Genomic DNA, 25,809 nt, shown 5'->3' with positions numbered 1-25,809 from the left:
CGCTTGGTTCAACCCGGGGCTTTGGGTGTAGCTAAACTGGTGAGGGTGAGGTGTGTGCATGGGGATGTTCACAAGTATCCCATGGTGACCTTGGCGATTAAATTCAGGGGAAAAAACCATAGTGTGGAGGCAGCGGTTAGTTCCCGCCTCACCCATCCGCTAATCTTGGGTACCAATTGGCCGAATTTTAAAGATATTTTAGAGGGTATTTGTGCGGATGGGTCCTGCATAAAGAGGTGTGCGGTGTTCGATGCTTTGGCAGGGGAGGCGGAGCCGGGGCCGTCCTCGGCTGCTCTGAATGACGAGGGAAGAGGCGAGGTGGCCGCCCCTCCTCTCAGGGAACTCCCTGAGGGGGACTTTCCTCTGGAGCAGTCGCGGGACGAATCCCTTAAACATGCTCTTGACCAAGTGAGAGTAATTGATGGTCAACAGCTCCGGCCGGGCATCGCCATTTCATACCCATATTTTGCCATGATTAGAGATCGGTTATATAGAGTGACGCAGGACGCTCAAACAAAGGAGGAAGTAACGCAATTGTTGATTCCACGGAGCCGCCGGGAAATGGTTTTCCAGGCGGCTCACTATAATCCTATGGCCGGTCACCTAGGGGAACGGAAAACACTTCTCCGTCTAATAGCCCGTTTCTATTGGCCGGGCATTGGCGGTGACGTCCGCAGGTGGTGTGCGGCGTGCCGTGAATGTCAGCTGGTAAACCCACCGGCCACTCCAAAAGCGCCATTGCGCCCTCTACCATTAATCGAGGTCCCCTTCGAAAGAATTGGGATGGACCTCGTCGGGCCATTAGAACGGTCAGTACGCGGACATCGCTTCGTGTTAGTCCTAGTGGATTACGCAACGCGATATCCGGAAGCAGTGCCTCTGAGCAACATCTCAGCACGTAGTGTTGCAGGGGCACTCTTCAAGATAATCTCCCGGGTGGGGATTCCGAAAGAAATCCTCACCGATCAAGGCACGACTTTTATGTCACGAACACTTCACAAACTTTACGAGCTCTTGGGCATTAAATCGATTCGCACTAGCGTTTACCACCCGCAGACTGATGGCCTAGTGGAGCGATTTAATAAAACGCTCAAGAACATGATTCGTAAATTTGTACACGACGACGCTAGAAATTGGGATAAGTGGCTAGACCCCCTGTTGTTTGTGGTACGAGAGGTCCCACAAGCCTCCACAGGGTTCTCCCCGTTTGAGCTGCTGTACGGGCGACGCCCCCGCGGTGTCCTTGATGTCATCCGCGAAGCTTGGGAGGAGGGACCTTCTAATAGCAAAAATGAAATTCAGTTCGTTCTCGATCTTAGAGCAAAACTCCACATACTGGGGTGACTAACACAGGAGAATTTGCTCCAAGCTCAAGAACGCCAACGCCGGCTGTATGACAGGGGTGCTCGGCTACGGGAATTTGCACCGGGAGATAAGGTACTCGTATTACTCCCAACATCGAGCTCTAAATTACTCGCCAAGTGGCAAGGACCCTTTGAGGTCACACGACGGGTAGGGGATCTCGATTATGAAGTTAAACGTACCGATAGAGGGGGCGCACGTCAAATTTATCACCTCAACCTCCTGAAATTATGGAGAGAGGAGGCAGCCTCTGTGACGTTGGCCACGGTAGTTCCGGAGAGTGCGGAGCTCGGACCAGAGGTAAACAAAAACTACAATCTTAACACTCCGGTCACTTGTGGAGACCAGCTCTCACCGCGGCAACTCACAGAGGTTTCTGGATTACAAAAGGAATTTGCGGATGTGTTTTCCCCTCTACCGGGCCGTACAACCATCATACAGCACCACATCGAGACCGAGCCGGGCGCGGTGGTGCGTTGCCGCCCCTATCGCTTACCCGAACATAAAAAGAAAATAGTACGGGAGGAATTAGATGCAATGCTTGATATGGGCATAATAGAGGAATCCCACAGTGATTGGTCCAGCCCGGTTGTTCTTGTTCCCAAGAGTGATGGGTCTGTTCGTTTCTGTGTGGATTACAGAAAAGTCAACGCGGTGTCTAAATTTGACGCGTACCCAATGCCCCGTGCTGATGAACTGCTCGATCGGTTAGGTACTGCTCGATTTTATTCGACCTTGGATTTAACAAAGGGTTATTGGCAGATCCCCTTGACACCAATGTCCCGTGAGAAAACAGCCTTCACTACGCCGTTTGGATTACACCAATTTGTGACGCTTCCTTTCGGTTTGTTTGGGGCTCCTGCCACGTTTCAGCGACTCATGGATCGGATCCTCAGACCGCACACCGCGTACGCCGCTGCCTATTTAGATGATATTATCATTTATAGCAATGATTGGCAGCGGCACATGCAACATCTGAGGGCCGTCCTGAGATCGCTGCGGCGGGCGGGGCTCACAGCAAACCCTAAGAAGTGCGCGATTGGGCGTGTGGAGGTACGGTATCTGGGGTTCCACTTGGGTCATGGCCAGGTGCGTCCCCAAATTGATAAGACCGCAGCGATTGTGACTTGCCCTAGACCTAAGACCAAAAAGGGGGTGAGGCAGTTCCTGGGGCTGGCTGGCTATTACAGAAATTTGTGCCTAATTATTCGGACGTCACCAGCCCGCTGACTGACCTCACTAAAAAGGGGGCTCCAGATCCGGTCCAATGGTCAGAGCAGTGCCGACAGGCGTTTACACAGATTAAAGCTGCACTTTGTGGGGGGCCGCTTTTGCATGCACCAGACTTCTCTCTCCCTTTTGTTTTGCAGACGGACGCTTCAGACAGAGGGCTGGGGGCCGTACTCTCGCAGGTGGTGGAGGGAGAGGAGCGCCCGGTGCTGTACATTAGCCGGAAGCTCTCCTTAAGGGAGTCTAAGTACAGCACCGTAGAGAAGGAGTGTCTGGCCATCAAGTGGGCGGTCCTCACCCTCCGATACTACCTGCTGGGGCGGGCCTTCACCCTCTGCTCGGATCATGCCCCACTGCAGTGGCTCCACCGCATGAAAGATACTAACGTCCGGATCACCCGTTGGTATCTGGCCCTCCAGCCTTTTAAGTTCAAGGTGGTCCACAGACCAGGGGTGCAGATGGCTGCCGCTGACTTCCTCTCCAGAAATGGGGGGGGGGAGTGGTAGGCAGGCCGGATGACGCCCCGGCCTGAGTCGGGCGGTGGGGGTATGTGGCAGCGGGGGCGTGGTCAAGCGCCCGTCCGGGAGAGAAAAGCGGTAAGGGCGCTCACACCTGAGCTAAATTATGTCTAACACCTGTCTCTAATTGCAGTAGCGTGAGGAGAGCGGATAAAAAGCCAGCAGCCCCAGAGCATGGAGAGAGAGCCTGACACAAAGCAAAGAATAGTTGTGTGTGATACAAGTAAAATTAACTGTAATAATAAAGCTTACCCCTTAAGCGGACATCTGTTTCCGTCCCTTCCTTGGTCCACTTCACACTGACATAATGAGATAAATCAGGAATAAGCTTGTCCCTTATTTCTCACACACACACACGCACGCACACAGCTCCTTGGCAGGGACAAACAGTGTACATGCTCAGCAAAATGCCCCTGTGCCCACATCAAACCCAATCTATACCCTTCACCAATCCATCAACACCACCCATCTCTCTCTCCAAACTTACATACGAGATATAATACATTTTATATCTACTAAGACATAAGACAAAGGTCCCCTCCAGTTCACAGAAACACACTACTTGAATACAGATTTCTGCATTGGGTCAAATAGCACTGATGTATTTGCCTGTACAGTTACACAAACCCACAGTGAAAATATTGTACTTAAACATACTCAACATTCTGTCTTTCATTTTTCAGCCTGCTTCCCCTCTTATTTCCTTTCATCTCTTTCCTCCTTCCTTCTATTTTAAAGAACAGCCTTAGAGATTAGAGATAAATGACCTTACATTAGCACTAGAGAGATGCATACACATACTTTGTGTGTATAAGAGCATGTGTCGTGTAAAAAATGTGCAAAGAAGGGCGTCTCAACACTCACAATAGCCCTTTTACCCTATTTCCCCCAGAAATCTGGGTCAGAGAGGGTTGTGGTTAGAGGGGGAATTGTTGTGGTTTTGATGTGGGCTGCTGGGTGGGTTAATATCTCTGATAGCGGGGAACAAACAATGATGAGTGTAGAACAAGAGCGGATAGCTAAAATCAGGGGAGATGTTGCCTGTAACTAGAAACCATAAGATTTCCGCAATCTCTTTCCTCTACAAACACATACACACACATTCGCAATCGCAGAGATGCCGTGCACCCTTAAAGCCCTATTCGGATGGCAATTGTTTCTCAGGGTGAAGTCCGTAAACGTACATTTGCATGGCTCCTCTGTGATAAAAGTCATGCATTCAGATGACTATTAAATCACGGGGTACAAGCTAAACTATTTGTGGATCACATGATTTCACTCGCGCTTGTTATATGGAAAATTTCTCAATCCACAAACTATGTCCTCTGCATGTGAGAGGAAACCACACTGCAAAGCACTGTGGACATTTATAGTGTAAAGTGTCATATACCGCACAAGCCAAAGTTCATGTGAAGAGCAATTAAACTAACCAAGAAACTGTAGGGACAACACTGTTTGACCATGCAAGCTAAATAAATCTGTCAATGGGGGTACGCATGCTTTGTTTCTTACCCGCATCGCACCCGCTCTCTCTCTTAAGCGCATGCAGGGAGAGAGAGAGAGAAGGCACATATATCACGCACAGCAGAGATAGTTAAAATAGAATGTATGGCTCTATGTTTAAAATGTTTTATCTATGAAAATGACGGACATTGTTTTGAATTGTCCATCGGTGTTTTTTTTAAAAGTGTTGGGGGTAACTGAACATTATAAATAAGGTAGACATTGACCCGGCCACTTTTCTGGGACTAGTTGACCCGGATGAATGAGTAGTCGTGCATGTCCTATTTTATAAACAGGGTTGGGACGGTTACTTATGAAATGTATTCCACTACAGATTACATGCTGTAAAATGTCATTTGTAACATATTTTGTTAGTTTACTCAAGGTCAGTAACGTATTCTAAATACTCTGGATTACTTCATCAGCACTGGTTGATTTTTTCACTTGTTTTGACTATAAAAACTCTTCCAGTACAGTAAGACAAAATACACATGTTAAAAATACATTCTCTGAAAAACCTAAATATCTTATGCAGTGTTGTTTCTAAAACAAAATTAATCAAACTGATCTTGTTTTAAAATGGTTTGATATTTTTCCAGGAAAACCAGTGCCTGGGAACATGTGCATGTAAAATGGCTAGAAATAGCATTTTAGCTTAGCGTAAAATGCTAAGGTTTATTTCTATTTCTTGTGCTTCAAACTTTTCTTTTAGATTTGGCATCTGTCTGCTAGTATGAATGTAACACATCATAAGAAAGTGTTTCACAGCTGTTCAAACGCACTTTGGATCGCATCATTTATATCCATGTTTTCCATCTGAAAAGACAAAATATTAAATGAAACAAATTACAATAAATGCATAGTAATCTCTCTTCAGTAATCAAAATTCTAATGATCAATTATTTAAATTGTAACTGTAGTGGAGTACAGTTACTTTTTTATTTTAAATACGTAATCCTGCTACACATATTCTGTTACTCCACAACATTGTTTATAAATGTATATAGTACACATTTCTATATTAAAATGTTATATAATACGATTTGATTTCAGGTATATATACCTGTTGCTGCCATGATAATGGTCCATTTTAAAAGTTTACGTGATCTGGCTTTTGTTTTTCTTTTCCTTCTACATATGAGTTCCCACTCACTGTGGTTGAGCGGTGACGGTATTTTATTTTTGTGAAATAAATAAAACATTTTTCACAACTGTACATTACCGCCAGAGCTGTTACCAAGAAACGCACAACAGTACGGCACTTAGACTTACACAAAAAGGATTTTCAAATGACTTTTAGATTATAAACTCAGATGTGGATTTGGACAGTAATTTAATTACTACACGGCCTTAGTGTTTCTCAAAAAACAGTAGGTAATTTGGCTGGGAATTTTCTTGCGGGAGGTGGTAGAAAAAACAATTGCCATGGACAGCAGTTATTTTACATGATGACATGAAGTAATTCCAGCATTTACAGGGGGTAGGCCGTGATTTTATTGCTGTCCAAATCCCCCAAAAAATTCTCCCACCTCCAGCAAACGAATTCCCGACGAAATGACCTACTGTTTTTTAACAAACACCAAGGTCGTGTAGTAATTTAATGACTTTCCGAATCCACATCTCTGAGTTTATAATCCTTTTTGACCACTGCTAAGTGCCGTACATTTGCGCTGTGCATGGTAACAGCTCTGGCAGTAATGGACTGTTGTGAAAGTTGGAGGATTGTGTAACAGAAAATACTGAAATAATTCACAATAAAATTACGTAGCTGCTCCACCACAGTGAGTGGGTACTCGCAGGGAAAGAAAAATGAGAGCCAGATCACATTAACTTTTAAATGATCCATTATTATGGCAGCAATGTAATACAATTTTACTATAACACATTTTAATGTAGAAACGTTTACTAAATACATTTATACATAGTGCTTGCATGACTACTCCTTTATAAGGGTCGAGAAGTCCCAGAAAAGAGGCTGGGTTACTGTATATATTTAAAATATTTAATTTCCACCTCCACTTTTTAAACACTGACAGATAATTCCAAATGATGTCTGTCATTTTAATAAATAAAACATAAAAAAACCATACCATAGCTCCTCAAATTTCATTCTAACTATCTTTACTGTCCTTGATATGTGTGGCTTCTATATCTGCTAGCGTGAGATTTGGAGAGTGTGCAATAGGCGCAACTGAGGTGATGCGGGTGACAAAACATGCGTACCCCCATTGACAGATTTATTTGGCTGTGTTGATAAACAGTCTTGTCCCTACAGTTTCTTGATTCGTTTAATTGCTCTTCGCAAGAATTTTGGCTTGCTCCGTATTATATCACAGAGGAGCCATGAAAATTTACTTTTACAGACGTAATGTCTAATGCGGAAGTAAGCGCATGTTTCATGCACGAGGCATTAAGGACATGCTTATTAATATTATGCCCTTACCCAAACCCCTTATCTAAACCTAACTGATCAGTAGAATGTGTAAACATGATAGGAAGCTGTTGTGTGTGACAGAAGCAAGTAATTGTTGTGTATTAGATGGAAATTATGTCCAGTGACACCATTGGTTGTAGTGAAAGTCATAAGAATTCATATGAGTGCAGATATACGAGATACAAATTAGCCAAATTTAGAAAATACATATGAATCCTTAAGATTGAGTGTGTAGCTCTCTCTCTTAACCTTATAGTCTACCCCCACCACTTCCTCTGTAAAGCCACTCTCTCTCTCCAGCACTTTCAAAACACACTGCTGGAAGGAAGGGAACTTAATGTTTGCTCTTCTATTCATCTGCCCATCTTTGGTCATGGCTTAAATTAGAGCTTGCAGTGATCTCCAGCTCATGCATTCTTATCCAAACCCTGTTTCCCTCTCTTTCCCCCCCTCTCTTTATGTCTTTCTCTCACAGTAAAGAGTGAGGCGAGATTACAATCACATTTTCACAGCTACTTCCACAGTCAGTGGGGAAAATCTCATAAAAATTCGTCATGCATTCCCCTAATGCAATAAGGAAACAATAATTTTAATGTGACTACATTAAGAGAGACATTCTGATGCTAGTGTTTGCAATGAAAATATTTACCCAGTAATTACTATTTGTTACAGAGGCAGTTTGTTGTAGATTAAGGCTTGGGAATTGATGGCAAAGATTATAGATTTACTGTTAGTTTAAAATAAAATAAAATAAAATTAGTTTATGACAGAATGTAATTTGGCCCTGCATATCTCTTATTGTGATATTGTGACACTTATCTGTGTCACATAATCTCATGTTTTGTTCTTTTAACTCTTCTGTTTGTGCTTCTATAGCATGCTAATGTTGCAGATTTAGTTCTAGCTTGAGTTTATATAATGATTAAGCATGAGCTGTACTTGCTGTCCAAAACTTACTGGTTCGAGCATGACATTTGACTCAAATGCTCTAAGATTTGTAAAAAAATGTGAGCTAAGCAGAAAATACACAGCTTCGATGGGATAGTACACCCCAAAATAAAAATAAATAAATAAAATTAAATTGATAAATAAATTAATCCTTAGTTAGGATCCTTATTGAGATGTGTCTCTAAATGCTACTGTATACACAAATTTACACCTTGATACACTCACTGACCACTTTATTAGGAACAATATGGTGTAATAATCTGCTGTTATAGCCCATCTGCCTCAAGGTTCGAAATATTGTGCATTCTGCTCACTACTATTGTACAGAGTGGTTATCTAAGCTACCATAAACTTTCTGTCAGTTCGAACCTGTCTGGCCAAACTCCGTCGACATCTCACATCAGCAAAGGCATTTTTGTCTGCAGATCTGCTGCTCACTGAATATTTTTTGTTTTTGGCACCATTCTGAATAAACTCTAGAGATTCCTGAAAATCCCAGGAGATCAGCAGTTACAGAAATGCTCAAACCAGCCCGTCTGGCACCAACAATCATGCCACGGTTGAAATCACTGAGATCAAATTTTTTTCCCCTTTGTGATGGTTGATATGAACATTAACTGAAGCTACTGACCTGTATCTGTATGATTTTATGCATTGCACTGCTTCCACACAATTGGCTGATATAGGTGTATAGGTGTTTCTAATAAAGTGCTCAATAAGTGTATATCCCCAAAGAACACAATGAGTGAAGGAAGTAGTAGGTGTTTTAAGCATTTTTAAAAATGTCCTTCAATGTCTTAACTTTTAATCATTTTTCCAGTTGTTCCAATTGTGGCAGTTGTGTCAATAGGTCAAGATATGTATTAAATGTGCACCACATTGAATTACAGCTGTTTTTTATTGCACGGCCATTCATACATTTTGACCACCACATCATAGAAATGTCAATTTTGAGTTTAATCAGCCAAGGTGAACAATTAGCATGTATGTTATTTTGATAGACGACGACTGCTGCAGTAGAATCAGGTTTAGATTTGGCTTGAATATAAAATGCAAGCTTATCAGTGGCAAATACTTTGCATGTGATTATGTATGTAGAGAGGGAGGTGTACTTGAGTGGAAACATAATGTACTGGAGTGATGCTTGAGGCATTTGTATGTGTCATGAATATGCTGTTATTCAATCATAAACCTTTCTAAATACATAATAAAGGGAAAGAGAGAGAGAGAGAGAGAGAGAGAGAGAGATAGAAAGGTTGCTCTACCTCTACCTCCCCAGGCATCCTAGCACCTGCCTGTGTACCTAACACTCTTTAATTAGTGGTAAGAGGGCAGATTTTTAATTAGTGTTACGAAGGCAGACAGCAATGTGAAGAACAAATTGGAAGGTGTGTATTACATGCTTATTTTTTTGCCCTGCGTAGATTTCTGCGGTTTTCTTCACGCCAAGCACGTGTTGTTTCGCTCAGACAACACAGCGACAGTTCCAGCACACTCTACAAGGAGTGTGGCATCCAAGTGGGCACTGACCAATGGCACCTCTCTAGCAGATATCTGCAGAGCGGCAGGCTGGCAACACCCAATACCTTCGTGAGGTTTTACAATCTCCGGGTTGAGCCGGTCTCATCACATGTTTTGACAGTCTGAACACGTAGAATTCGGTAATACGGTACAGCTGGCTGGGTGAATCGCTTGCGCATAGTGCCTTTCCCCTCCCCTGAGGTGAAGACGTGCGCTCTACTCCCCCAGTTAAGTCCACAAGTCACGGACCCTGTATGTCCTTCCTCCCTAGCCCTATAGCTCCGAAGGCACTGACTTGCCTGTGCTGGAACAGGTGCTCCACAGTTTCTGATTATCAGAATAATCAGTTTATAAGAAAATATTGCAAAAGTTTGTATCCAACAACTTTCTCAATCGGATTCTAAAATACTTTGTGCTCATGCACAGAAATGTGGTGTGTATGTTTGTTTCTACATAATACTCATTGCGGGGAACCTAATTTATACAAAGCAATGAGAACACTGAGATTATTAAGTGTATGCAGGCTTGCGTTGAGTATTCTGCAGGGCACATATATTTCATGACATCACATCAATAGGGTCTTTAAGCAGCAGATGCGGTTTCGGCGCTCTGTGTTCCACTGCATGCACGTGTCTTCACTCACTTCCTGATGTCTTTACCATAATTTCTAAAGCATTTCTTCTTTGCCATAGTGACAGTCAATTGTATGTGACAGATTAGGAAAGTAAATGTTAAATGTTACATTTTAAAGCTTAAGAGGCAAAAGATGGACTTTGGTGCCATTCTCACCGCTTTTTCAGAATGCAATGACTGATACTCTTCGCATGTGCAGACGTTTTGTTCCAAATACATGTAATGCACATGTAAACTAATATTTGTATCAGATTTAAAAGTTTAGGGGACATATAAACAGTACATTCAGAATCTGCAATTGGATTGAATTTATTTGGATTTGAGTTAATCTTATTATGAATCTTCCAGCTAAATTAAAGGCAGACTTTTTTTTAACTTCGGTGTCTAATTATAGGCCATCATTGAAGTATTAATTAATGATCATTAAAGAGCAATTTATTCATGCTAATTTACAGGTTCATAATTTTATTTTGGGGTCTACTAGAATAGGTTTACATGCTTTAATGTTCAAAAAAACATTATTTCTCTTGTACTGTACATTTCTTTTCATGCTCTGGCCGAAACACTCTGATTAACCTACTGTCTCTTTAAAGCCCCCCTTTCTGAAAAGCCCAGTCTGCTCTGATTGGTCAGCTGGCCCAGTCTGTTGTGATTGGTCAACCCCGAGGTGTTGGAAATGTAACAACCCTTAACGTAACCGAGTTTCAGCTCCCGAGTCTTGCTGAGCAGCTGTAAACACTATTGTAACTATGGTAAAAGTGGCGTAGGTTTTTGCCGTACCTGAGCATGATAATGAATGAAATAATGAAAGTTTGGAAGAACAAGCCGATCGACCCGAACCACCTTCACAAGCACGACTTGAGCAGGACGTTTCACAGTGGTAGGTTTTCCTTTTGTAGCTCACTTACTAGTACACTGTTGATTATTGTGAACCTGACAAAGCTTCAAGTAAAAGACACATAGTGCATCTAAGTTAGTCATCTTTTGCTGGAAAGGGTGTAGCCAAACCTTTTTCACCTGAGAACAGAGGCTTACTCCCAGTTAGTGAGCAAGTTAGCTGTAGACTAACGAGAATGGCGGCCGTAACATTACAGCTATTAATTATATAAGACTCTTGAGATCGACCATTTTGTTACACAGTTTTACATAAAAGCTGGCCAAAGCTGAATAGTAAACCCTTACCAAAACAATAACATTACATACCAAGTTAGCCAAGCACTACCGTGGATTGCAGACGTAAAATGACCGTTTGTAAAAATAAATCCATCTCCAGACTTGATCACTATTCATGATAGTAAGAACGACAAACAATCTGCATAATTCTACACAATTGTAGGTAAAAGTGGGCCTACAGCTGATTAGCAAATCTATTTCAACACAATAACATTAGCTATCAGGTTAGCAGAGGCCTACAGCAGTTCACTGGGTGTACACCATAGCTACAATACAAAACTCTGCATTTGAACTCTGGGTAGCAGATAAATCCACAAATAATAAACCATACTTTCAGGTTGTGATCCTGAAGCACCAGATTGCCACAACAAAGTGGGAACTTTCAGGAGTAACCATCTTGAAAATCCAGCATTGGTTGTGGTTGTACTGCTAAATAATTCAAATACATTTAAACCACTGATTCTTCAATTCATATGCCTTTGGAAGAGCAAACAAAGAGGTTTTGCTTTCGCTGTGAAGAAAAGAGTTTCCAAAAGTCCATTAATTATGAGCTTAAATGCAATATAGCAGAGTCTCATGAAGAGTCTGCTCATCAGCAGTCCACCGGGAACGAACAACTCGTTTTTTTTTCCATTTCCACTAAAGATAAGTGTTTTCGTGCCTTATTATATTATTATATTTTAACTGTTAACAATTAATATATTATAAATCAAATAACCTCACCAAATAGATTATTTATTACATTAAATTATTAATATTATTAATCAATTATGAATCAATTATCAATTGTGCATTGTAAACCAAATATTTATGCAACAGCACTTCCAGAAGATATGGTGAAATTCCTAGACGAGCTCTTCACGAGTCTGCTTGACACAAGCTGGAAATGGAGCGAGCTCACAAAGTCCCGGCTCAGAGATCCGCTGAGAGAGACAGGCCCGATCAATTCTGATAATTCGATAAAGATCTTGTGTTACGTAAGGCGAGGAGATAAGGAAGGGTTTCTTGGTAGAACCACAAAATTTTCTTGCTTCCAGACTTTGCGAATTCATCAAGAGAGAAACGTGATCAATTCAAGGAATGCAAACTCTTACATCAATCAGATCGCTTTTGCACTGATTTTCCTGGCTAAACTGAGAATATAGATACTAATGATGGCCACAAAGTATTTACATGTCCCCAGCATTGTCCTTCATAAAGTCATTGGAATGAGTAAGCCATGGTGTGATTCTCACATTGCTCCCAATTGAGCTTGACTCATTGAACATTCACTTGACTGTCCAAGATAGCTGGGTGCCTTTTTTGTTTCTTTTTGTGATGGTTCCGCCTAGCGGCTGGAGTTTGTTTTGTGGAATAACACTATTTCAAGAAACATTTGCATTGACAGAGAGTCGCTTTTACACTGAAGTTCCCGACCAGATTGAGAATAGATGCTAAGGATGGCCGCAAAGTATTTACTTGTCCCGAACGAGCATTGTCCTTTATAAAGTCAAGGGAATGAGTAAGTCATTGTATGGTGCTCGCTTTGCAGCCAAGTGGACCTGACTCACTGATCATTCACTTGACTGTCTGAGGAAACTGGGCGCCTTCTTTGTTTCTTTTAGTGCTGGTTCCGCCTAGTGGCTGGAGACTCCTTCGGGACAGTTGTGGATGAATCTGCTCCTTCTTTGTGCTTATGCCTCCTATTGGATGGAGATTGTTTTGTGGAATAACACTCCTTCGGGACAGATGTGGATGATTCTGCTCGTTCTTTGTGCTCATGCCTCCTATTGGATGGAGTTTGTTTTGTGGAATATTTTTTGCTGGACATTGGAAGGATTAGGTCATCTGCATCAATTATGAAACAGCCGGCTCACTAAACATTAATTTGAATGCCAGAGGAAACTGAAAGTGTATTTATTTTGTGTGTGTGTGTGTGTTGGTTCTACTAAAGGCTGGAGCTTGCTTTGGGGAGGAACACACCTTCGGGACAGTATGTGGATGAATCTACACTTTCTTTGTGTTCATTCTGCCTATTGGCTAGAGTTTGTTTTATAGATTTTCTTATGTTATTTAATTCTGTCTCATTAAATTTGTATAGAAGCACCGGACTTGAGCAATCCGATGGCAAAGTTGTCATGGGGCTCTCGTAGGCATACATGGACTGTTTGAGTTAAGAGGGATGGACGCAGATTGGCGCTGTCCTGCGCCGGAATAATTATCTGGCTCCGAGGCCAGATGGATTTGCCGCTGAATTTTTTTAGATCTTATGCTACAGAATTGGCTCCACTTTTGCTTGAAGTTTATACGGAATCATTAAAGAATGGAAAGCTTCCGCACTGACACAAGCCCAGATCAATCTCATACTTAAAAAGGACAAAGATCCAAGTGAGTGTAAAAGATACCATCCAATTTCCCTGATCCAGCTAGACGTTAAAATACTGTAAAGAATTCTGGCTAAATGATTGAACAAAGTTATAACACCTCTTATACATATAGATCAGATGGGGTTTATTCGGGACTGCAGCTCTTCTGATAACATTAGGCATTTCATTGATATCATGTGGTCAGTGGCGAATGATCAGACTCAGAGGTCGCTGCCATCTCCCTTGACTCCGAAAAGGTATTTGATATGGTAGAATGGGATTATCTTTATTAAAATTTTGGAAATATATGGGTTCGGGGGACTTATCAAAGGACTGTTGTGAGTTTCACCTTTCATTTTTACATCGCTTATATACCCTGCATGGATACTACTTACCTTCTGTTTACATCTCAACCGTTTCTCAATTGTCTTACCTGTTGTATACATCGCTGCTTCATATCATCTGTTCAATAAACCCTGCAATTGAGTTCATATCTCTGCCTCCGTGAGTGTCTCAGTGACACCATGTCTTTTGGAGATGTGTTAAGATCCAAGAATTTTGGTTGAAGATTCAGAGTTTTATGTGTGAGATATTGGGCTCTCAAATTTTATTTTGCCCCAGACTCTGAATTTTACAGAACACAGGACAAAATCAGAACACAAGTTCAAAACAGACGCAGGTGTAGACGATCAGTTCACTTGTGATCGGATCACACAAAATGCCAATTAATACCAGGTGTAAAGTCCCTCCAAATAACATTTAATGCAAACCAAATATTCCCCAGTTTAAGCAGTCCCTCTGTTTATTCAGTGCTATTCAGAGTCCATCAGAAATGTAAGCGCAGATTAGTTCCAGTGGGGAGACTAGCAGCTGTACATCATTGCACCATTAGCTGGGTAATTCCTAGCCAATCACATGTAAGCCATTGCTTTAGAAGTCTGCTTATACATTGCTTACATTGCTGTTTCAGTGTGCTAACACGGCAAACCTCCACCCCCCCACCACCACCAACTGAGTCCCATCCTGTACAGGGGTATGCTCCTCACCCCTGCCTCAAACCTCCGGCAGGATATGATGGTTCCGAGAGCAACTTATTCGGACTGCCAGACGCCAAAGAGAGACATTTTTCTGTTTTATATTCATCAAATAAATGTCATCTTAAATTTCACTCAAGTCTGCAAGTCTTCCTGAGAGAACATCCGTTCATACTTAAGACACCAATTCTGTCAAAGTTTCCAGTACATGTAAACTGCATATATGTTCAGTACGTTTTAGAGGTGAACTTTCTTGGTAAAAAAAAAAAAAAACCTAAGAAATAAACTGTACGGTTCGCCATCCACAGTTCATCTCAAGACTACCGACGCACCTGGAGCATACGGTTTGGTAAAGAAAACATAGCGACAAATAGACAATTACAGCCTTTGTTAATGTACCTCTGTATGGCTCTGTAGATGGATACGCTCAACCTGTGTCTTACATGGGCCAACTTTCTACAGAAAGTAACTTAGTATATATTAAATCAGTTAATGACATGATAGTTTTGCTCATGTTGATGTGAAAATTTTTTGAATAGCAGTCATTTACAACAGTGATGGTCAAAGTACGATGACAAAACACAATGGGAGTACTGTAAACTCATGGTAATACATAGAATATAATAGATATTTATGACGACAACACTCAGATATAGTTTCATGCGATGCCAATGTATGACTGTGTCCATGTACCTTCAGTGTGCTGCACTATGAGATGCGGCAAGAGTCTGCAAATTTTTGTTTCCATTTATAAATCTTGAAAAAGTGATACCATACTGCTGTTTACTTAAAGCCAAAATGCTTTTTTTTTCTTTCAATAAAGTTAGACCTTTCAAGTGACAGCTTAATTTCACCAAAGTCGAGCACTATGAAGGAGGAGAGCATGGATAAAACACTTGTTGTTTTTTTGCTAATTTATTCAAATATGTCAGTTATCTGTACACATGCCAATTGTTCTTCCAAAATAATCAAGTCGGATACAGGTAAACTGGAAATGCACATAGAATTATGTTAAACACCCAAACTGTATAAAGGTATGTGATAATTGTCACATATTGTTATAAATAGAAAATAACTATAATGTCAAAACACAATATATTTAAATGTGTATATAATAATGTTACATAATAACCAACATATCATTATGAAGCACAGACTTTATTCACACCACCAGGCTAAAATGTAATCATACAGTATAAGTCTTATATACAAAGCAAGTTGATATGGAAAATACATATTTTAATTAACTATGCTCTAAAAGAGATTTAATGCATGACAGCATGAGTAAAACACAATAGTAAAACTCCAGATATACTTGCATAGGTGTGTTCCCCTTGGTTGCTTTCAGTGTATTCTTCATGTGCTAAAACCAGCTCTGACATTCACAAACTTTTTTAATTTTGTGACCAAATCAGTGCAAAAAACCTTTGTAACTCATGAATGAGAGATGTTTATGATGATGTACCGATATACAGTATTGGTACTTGCCGGTCACACATCAAACTCACCGGCATACGGAAATTAATTATGGGTAAAATATATTTAAATGTTCACTAAATTCCAAAAAAAAAAAAAAAACTTTTCCCGCTGCTCAAAATCTGTGATATATATATAGAATACTTAGAACACATCTTGAGATCCCTTAGTTAGAATTTGCGCTCCATCAAGTGTTTTGAACGCAAGAACGTAACACATGTTTGTGTTGTGCTGCCTGCTGAATGATTGTTTTGTTCACTGTATAAACTGCGTATTGCCCATGCAGCTGAAGTTTCACTTACTGCCCTCTGGAGTAAACAGGTGGTACTACAAGCATGCCTTTCTCAGGAATCTTCCTTATTACGGTCCAGGGGCATTGCGATTAATTGCTGTCGATTTAACACATTAATTCAGTGCGATATATATATATATATATATATATATATATATATATATACAGAAAATAAAACATAATATATATCCATCCATCCATCCATCGTCAACTGCTTATCCTGTGTACAGGGTCGCGGGGGGCTGGAGCCTATCCCAGCTAACATTGGGCGAAAGGCGGGGGACACCCTGGACAGGTCGCCAGTCCATCACAGGGCCACACATAGACAGACATACACTCACACTCACCTCCACATCCACACCTAGGGCAATTTTTTTGGAGACACCAATTAACCTAGCCTGCATGTCTTTTGGATGGTGGGAACATAATATATATAAAATATATAAATATATTATATATAAATTAATGTTTAAAAATAAATTATAGCCTCCCTCCCCTACATAAGCACAAATAAGCACTGATGAGTCACTCTCTCTCTCTCTCTCTCTCTCTCCCTCTCTCTCTATAGCTCATATATATATATATATATATATATATATATTGATTTTGGATAGACAATATTGACAAATGCTTATCAATAATACTCTTATGGCTAAAATGTTTACAGTGTTCAGTGGCTAAAATATCAATATGACTAAAATGTCAACAGTTTTCATTGACTAAAACTACATTAAAAAGCCCAAACAAAACAAAGCACAATTACAGATGTGTTTGCGAGTGTCACGCCATATGACAAGTCTTCACAGAGATATAAAGAGACATGATGCACCGTTAGCAAAGTGGGATTTCCAAAAATGATCCACACACTGGACAAGAGGTACCAGTGATAAGTAGAACTTTTTAGAAAGAGAATTTGGAAATACCAGTTGGTCATTTAAAAAAAAAAAAAACATAACAGCAACAACAACAAGTTTTAGTGGTTTGAGTGAACCACACTTTTATATCCAGTTTCCTTTTCAAAAGAGTTTATAGAAAGTACATGTTACATCCTGCTTAAATGTCCCTGTTTGTTTGGACAATCTTATTCTCATAAAAATTTGTATGTTCTTATTTATGGTTTAATTTTATTTAGGTGTAATATTGAGAAAATAACAAGTTTGCAGTTTTGCAATTTGAGGGTATTTACATCCAAATCAGGTGAACGGTGTAGGAATTACAACAGTTTGTATATGTGCCTCCCACTTTTTAAGGGACCAAAAGTAATGGGACAATTGGCTGCTCAGCTGTTCCATAGCCAGGTGTGTGTTATTCCCTCATTATCCCATTTACAAGGAGCAGATAAAAGGTCCAGAGTTCATTTCAAGTGTGCTATTTGCATTTGGAATCTGTTGCTGTCAACTCTCAATATGAGATCCATAGAGCTGTCACTATCAGTGAAGCAAGCCATCATTAGGCTGAAAAATCAAAACAAACCCATCAGAGAGATAGCAAAAACATTAGGTGTGGCCAAATCAACTGTTGTTTGGAACATTCTTAAAAAGAAAGAACGCACCGGTGAGCTCAGCAACACCAAAAGACCCGGAAGACCATGGAAAACAACTGTGGTGGATGGCCGAAGAATTCTTTCCCTGGGGAAGAAAACACCCTTCACAACAGTTGGCCAGATCAAGAACACTCTCCAGGAGGTAGGTGTATGTGTGTCAAAGTCAACAATCAAGAGAAGACTTCACCAGAGTGAATACAGAGGGTTCACCACAAGATGTAAACCATTGGTGAGCCTCAAAAACAGGAAGGCCAGATTAGAGTTTGCCAAACAACATCTAAAAAAGCCTTCACAGTTCTGGAACAACATCCTATGGACATATGAGACAAAGATCAACTTGTACCAGAGTGATGGGAAGAGAAGAGTATGGAGAAGGAAAGGAACTGTTCATGATCCAAAGCATACCACCTCATCAGTGAAGCATGGTGATGGTAGTGTCATGGCGTGGGCATGTATGGCTGCCAATGGAACTGGTTCTCTTGTATTTATTGATGATGTGACTGCTGACAAAAGCAGCAGGATGTCAGCATATATTTTCTCCCCACTTTGGCTTATTTGTTTCACAGTTCATAATTGTACACATTTCCAAAAGAAAAGAGTATTTTAGGGGACCTGGGTAGCTCAGTGGTTACCACCCCTGGAGTTTGTGAGTTCGAATCCCAGGGTATGCTGAATGACTCCAGCCAGGTCTCCTAAGCAACCAAACTGGCCCAGTTGCTAGGGAGGGTAGAGTCACACGGGGTAACCTCCTTGTGATCGCTATAATGTGGTTCGCTCTCGGTGGGGCATGTGGTGAGTTGTGCGTAGATGCCGCGATGGATGGCGTGGGCCACCACACTTGCTATATCTCCATGGTAACGCGCCACGTGACAAAATGCACTGGTTGACAGTCTCAGACGTGGAGGCAGCTGAGTAATTTGGGGCCACAACAGTATAGTATAACAACAACGCAGTAATGAAGAGCAACAAATGCAATTGTGGACTTAAAAATTACTGGCTTCACAGTCAGTACACTTGGAAGTATGTTGTACATTTGTGTCGTGCTATGTTTTGTGTTTGAGTGTATCTTTAAAAAGCTCATGCAGTGTGTTGCAATGGAGCTCTTTCAAGCAGAAGATTTAAATGGCATAATTCACATTATCAAATAAACACACACACAAGCACAAATGCCCCACACACACACACGTTGGTGCAGCTATCATTTTGAGGACTCTCTGAACTATAGAATCTATCCCCTAACCCTCCCCCTAAACCTAACACTCACAAAAAAAGTTTTTTCAGTATTTTTACAGTTTCAATAAAACATCGTTTAGAATGTTTGTTTTTTTTAAGCGATTTGAATTATGGGGACACTAGAAATTCCTCATAAACCACATTTATAGCATAATACCCTAAAAACAAAAAAGTCCTTGTAAACCACTTAAACCTGCCCACAGGTGCACACTATGCATCCAGGCAGCTTTGGAAGCTATCACCAAACTGCTATGTCCATTTATTAAACAGCAGTGAGGTGACAGAGGGAATCCAGAGGCAAGAGGAGAATGTCAGCATGAGTGCACCAGAGTAGCATTTTTTATAAATGAATGCAATAATAATATTCCCCAACATTTCTATGAATGGTAATGTACTGTGATGAAAAATAAATGGCCTACAGAGATGTCGCTTTTAAACACAGAGAGAACAGAGCACGGGTGAAGATAACTGTATATTTAACACAGAGACTTCAAACTGAACTGTTCCCTCGCTCTGTTGTATAAATCTATATAAACACACTAACACTGGAGCATATTCATCAAACCATGCAGAAATTGTAAATGACTTGAGGGGAGAGAGGCAGACTGCTCTGAATACATACACACACACACACACACACACTCGCACATTACTCCCATTATCACAATCCTTCTCACATATATGCACATTACACAAAAATGCCCTTTATTTCACATTTATAATCCTTGTGTATGCAAATACACATATGTACATGCTTGATGTTAAAACAAATGCTTTAAATGCTATAGCAATGGATCACAGTATGAATGTGTGCAAGTGTGAGGGTGAACAGAACTAATCTCTCCTGAAGCCCTTCCCCCAATCCCTTCTTTCTCTCAGCTCTCCCTCTACCCTTTTTCATCCGTTTACATCTGCGCCTATACAGAATTTGTAACCGTTAACTCCATCCATCCACCCACTCATTCTCTCCCTCCATCAGGATTTTAAGGGTTAAGCAGAGCATGTTTATTGGATTGCTAGATTCTTAAATGAATTGTATTATCAGATCACAAACACTAAATTTTCCCTTTAATCCTGTGTTTATGAGCCATTCACTTTGCATGCCGGGCATCTATTAATGAAACGAGGTGGTGCCCTTTTTTCTCAGTTTAAGCTGCTGCCCCTCAAAATGTCTGTGCACATCCCTGACACACACTTACTCTGTGGGGCAAAGTTTTGGGCACTTCAATGTTATTGGGTTTGTTTAAGTCAGTTGATCTCAAAGTTTTTTGTTCACACACCTATATATAACTGCCTCGGGCCACCGAGACCTGCGCACACAGGGCGCACGCACTGCAGTGCTAGGCGAAAGTATAGAATAATTCACCCAAAAATGAAACTTCTCAGATCATTTACTCACCCTCATGCCATCCCAGATGTGTCTGACTTTCTTTCTTCTGCTGAACACAAATTAAGGTTTTTAGAAGAATATTTCAGCTCAGCTTTAGTTGTGAATGGTGACCAAAATTCTGAAGTTCCAAAAAGCAAACTTTTCTTTAAGTATATCACCTTAAGTATACTGCATTACTCTTTATATCACTAAGTTTAACCCTTGTGTTGTGTTTATTTGTGCTAACACCTTTTGTGTTCCTGGTTAAAAATGACTGGCCTACTGAGATTGTTAATAAATCTCTCATATTGCATATATTATCCTAAGATATTCCATTAGATATTTTTGTCAGCTTCTTTTTTTAGTAATTATGAAGTTTTGTACTTTTTGAACAAAATAGGTGTAATTTTTAGGCTTGGAATCTAGACTTTAAAGCTGATCTTGAAAATTCTTAAATAAGAATTTTTAATTAGATGACAAATTAGAACTGTTTAGTTCTCATAATTTGCACATTTGTTATCTCATCAATTATATTCAGAGTTGATAAAAACATACAAAAGATGAGATATGTTATATATCGTTAGAAAGGTCTCAATTAGTTAAATCCAAAGCATAAATTTGTTTCACTGCCAAACTGCAGTGAGTATTTGTGTATATTTTCCTTATAACTTCCTGAATCATACATATAACATAGATAATGCCATATCTTAACTTACAGCAGGCTATCCCGATTCAAACAAGCCCATACACAACATAATATGATAAGTAGATCTTGAAAAATTCCTCAAAGAGTGTACAGAGATAGACGATGCACAAAAGGGTGCTCAACACACATTGTGTGCACACATTCACATATGTGGTCATCTAAAGGATTGGGATGCTCCTGAACACTTAATATTGGTGCATTTTGTAGTCTAATCCATTCATTTCCAATGGCTGGTCATTTTTGACTGGGAACACAACAGGTGAAACAAAGTGAAATAAAACCAATAAAAAGTAAAGAAAATGGTCAAAAGTGAACAAAGTCAAGGAATTTTATTCCAATTGGAATAAGTAAAAATAAAATTAATCGTTCTGGCCAAAAGGAATGGAACACAACATCTCCCTTGAGCTGACGATTGTCCCTCTAGTGCCCCTCGCGTGGAGTTTGGACGCGTGGCTTTCGCTGTCAAACCCGTCGATTGGCCAGGACCATCTGACTTGGCTACGTGATTCAGTTCGCCTGGCTCCCACCTCGTTTCAGCGGTATTTGCTCCACCTCCGTACGCGGCGAAAAAAAAAACAGCCCTTTACAGGCAAAAATCACGACTCTGCTTCACAAGGACGCGATAGAGCCGTCCCTCCAGCCGAGATGAAGGGTTTCTATAGCCCTTCATCGTACCCAAAAAAGGCGTCTCCATCTTGCCTCGACACCAACCTACGGTTCTAGTTCAACGGCCAGGCATATCAGTACAAGGTCCTCCCCTTTGGCCTGTCCCCTCGCGTCTTCACCAAGTGGGCATCTGCATACTCGATTACCTCGACGACTTGCTCATCCTGGCTCACTCTTGAGAGTTGCTATGCGCTCACAGGGACCAGGTGCCCAGGTGCACCTCAGCCGTCTAGGGCTTCAGGTCAAAAGGGAAAAGAGCAAGCTCATCCAGGTTCAGAGCATCTCTTTTCTCGGCATGGAGTTAGACTCAATAACAGCGCACCTCACCAACGAGTGCGCAGTCAGTGCTCAGGTGCCTCGCTCTCTTCGAGCCTGGCACAGCGGTTCCTCTAAAACAATTCCAGAGGCTCCTGGGGCATATGGCATCCTCAGCCATGCCGCTCGGGTTGATGCATACGAGACCTCTTCAGCACTGGATTCAGACTTGAGTCCCAAGATGGCATGGCGCCACGGCACATACCATGTGATAATCCCCCACTCCTGCCATCAGACTTTCAACCCTTGGACAGACCTCCAGAGTCCCCCTACAGCAGGTGTCCAGACCTGTCGTAGTCATCACAGGTGCCTCTCAACAGGATTGGGGCACCGTGTTCAACGGGCACGCTGCCACTGGTACCAGGACAGGGCCCGGCTGCATTGGCACATCAACCGCATAGAGTTGCTGGCTGTCCCTCTCGCTAATTCGGGGCAAGCACGTCTTGAACCGTTCAGACAGCACCACGATGGTAGCGTACATAAATCACCAAGGCGGCGTGCGCTCTCATCATATGTCACAACTCGCCCGCCATCTCCTCCTTTGGACTCAGCAGTGACTCAGGTCGCTGCACACCATTCATATCCCTGGCAACCACAACACGACAGCCGATGCACTGTTGTGACAGGTTTTGCCCAGCGGAGAGTGGAAGCTCCACCCCCAGGTGGTCCAGCTGATTTGGGGCCGATTCGGCATGGCACAGGTAGATCTCTTTGCCTCCTAGGACAACACTCACTGCCCGCTCTGGTACTCCCTGACAGAAGCCCCTCTTGGGACAGATGCGTTGACAGATGCTGGCCCCAGGGGCTGCGCAAGTATGCATTTCCCCAAGTGAGCCTTCTTGCACTGGTGCTGTGCAAGATCAGGGAGGACAAGGAACAGGTCACCTTGTTGGCTCCTTATTGGCCCACCCAGTCCTGGTTCTCAGAGGGTCCTTTCTTGGCCCCTGGATGGGATGCAGAAGATCTGAGTGATCTACCACCTGCAGTCGTAGACACGATCAACCAAGCAAGAGCTCCCTCCACCAGGTAACTTTACACCCTGAAGTGGAGCTTGTTCGTGAATTGGTGTTCTTCCCGAGCCGAAGACCCGCAGAGATGCACAGTTCGGTCAGTGCTTTCATTCCTGCAGGAGAGGCTGGAGGGTAGGCTGTCCCCCTCCACCTTGAAGGTGTATGTAGCCGATATCGCGGCCCACCACGTTGCAGTGGACGGCAAGTCCTTGGTTAAGCACGACTTGATTATCAGGTTCCTTAGAGGCGCCCGGAGACTGAACCCTGTATGAAGTTGCTATTGCTCCCGCTACACAGGTCACCGCGTTCCGGACCCCAGATTGATTGCATCTTGACTGCAAGACATCATGACGACGGTTACACCCTCTCATCATCTTTATTGAGCAGCGTGACAAAAACAACAGTGCCGGTTACAACATATCACATCTTTCTGCGATGTATTCTTGAATATTTTTCTCTAGCACTGAAACACGCTTCACTGATGCCCTGTCTCGGGCCGCACCCGCATCCTCTTTTCCCCACATGTGAGTAAACATGAGGTGCGTGTTTCCAGAGCACCTTTAGACCATAAAGTTTTTTCTTTCTATATTTAGTTTTATTAATCAGCATGTTCCAAGCCTTTAATAATAAACAAATAGACTTCTGTTCTACTCAGATTTCATCATCTCTGACAAGGATGAAAGACAAAACAATTACTAGTTTGTAGCCTAGTCTTTCTCACTTTAATGAAAATAGAAAAATGGTCCATTCAGACTTTTACATTTTCAAAGGTTTCTCTCTGGAGATACCCTTGAACCCCCATACAGTATAATTCCTCAATCACAAGGGCTTCTATGCCCCCATTTTTATCCAACTGCACTCAATTGATAAACTTTATAAAATACTGTAATATTTTCATAGAAGATCCCTCAGACACCACTGCATTGGCTGGGCCCCCAACGCAGTTTTGTAAAGATTGTTAGACTGTTTAGTATTTTGTTTTCTCATCTTTTTTTGGAAATTCCCAAAAAATTTGCAAATGTGATTGAATATCGTGATAAATATCGATATCGAATTATATTTTTTGCCATATCGCCCGGCCCTAGCTTAGAGTCTACAATGCCACCTAAATATTTAAATTCACTCACTTCATTGATTTCCTTTTGGTCAATTTTGATTTTAACAATGCTCTCGTTATGACAATCAAAACAAAGAGTGTAATTAACCGTGTTTTGAAGACCTGTCTCTGCAAAACATTTGCTAAACATGTTTTTTTATAATTTCATGTAAGAACTTTGACTCGTTAATGGATATTATTCAATAAAAGGGAATGTTTGTTACTGACTGTAAACCTTCCTGCCCTAAGTGACATAACACACCTGCTTCTCGACTAAATGGGAGTTGAAGCTTTTCGAACCGGTTTCCAAATTATAAGTCCTACATAAGTACGTTGCACTTTCCTCAGTTGAATGGTGGATTTTCAAACTATCCGAGTTCAATGGAACACTTCATGAATTATCACAGCAAAAATACAGAGCATTGCGGCTTTCTCACAGGAGTGAACACTTGGACACACACACACACACACACACACACACACACACACACACACACACACACACACGGCGCGTGTGGCAGTGGACTCAACACATATCCAGCAAGTGAGTGTTTCAAACAGCTAGCGCAGCTAGATGGAACAGAATGCAGCGTTTTCAAAACTGAAAGCAATTTGAAAATAGACGGTTCAGACAGTCACGGAAAAAACTGGTGCGCGTGTTGTGCCCATTCTTTCATTGAGTTCTGCAGCGAACCTTCACATTATGACAAAATATGATGTATTATATTTTGTTTACGCAATCTTTTATACGATACACTGGAAAAACAAGACGCAATTCAGCAGCCAAAACATTTGTCAGACATGTTATTATATATACAGTTATGTACATGTCATTGCCCCTTGAGTACATGACGAGTAATTAGTCAGAGTTCTCGAGTAGACAAAATGACCAACAATGCCCACCCTTAGCCATAATGTGAACCGTTTATCCGGAAAAGTGAAGCTTGCAGCAAAAAACACACTTCATAATAAAAGCACAATTCTAAATAAAAGCTAGATGCCTGAAATAGACCTTTTTCAGACTATAATAATGCATTTCTGCCTTATTTGTCAGCCTAAATAAAAAAAATAAAAAAAGATAATACATTTTTTAAATATTGAGTGTAAATTTATAACATTATGTTTATTGTTATATTACCCTGGAATTAGTTAAAAAATAATAATTACCACAGCTACTGAGTGACAGTAAATTTGGCATCTTCTCTAATCCAACACGCTCTATTTTTTTCCTCCTCAAACGTAATAGTGGGGGGGGGGGAAGGTGTGGGGGGGTTGGTCTTTGAGCAAATGGATAAGTGAAAATAATATTTGCTGTGGTCTCCCATTCACCATTGCCGAAGTTTACCCTGCAAACGCTTACTTTCGCGTTCCAAGACCCGGAGTGTGAAAAAGGTATAGAGAA

The 25,809-nt window shown here is 41.4% G+C and overlaps 1 protein-coding gene across 1 annotated transcript in view; it reads right to left on the bottom strand.

The window, feature by feature from the left end:
- LOC127652270 (gap junction gamma-1 protein-like) overlaps nt 1–25,809 on the bottom strand; it is a 47,287-nt gene that overhangs the window by 8,571 nt on the left and 12,907 nt on the right. The window lies entirely within an intron of this gene.

The sequence above is a fragment of the Xyrauchen texanus genome, chromosome 12 (assembly GCF_025860055.1).
Source record: "Xyrauchen texanus isolate HMW12.3.18 chromosome 12, RBS_HiC_50CHRs, whole genome shotgun sequence".
In the NCBI taxonomy this organism is placed as follows: domain Eukaryota; kingdom Metazoa; phylum Chordata; class Actinopteri; order Cypriniformes; family Catostomidae; genus Xyrauchen; species Xyrauchen texanus.
Note: the sequence above shows the minus strand (reverse complement) of the source record. Positions and strands in the feature narration are given on the sequence as shown.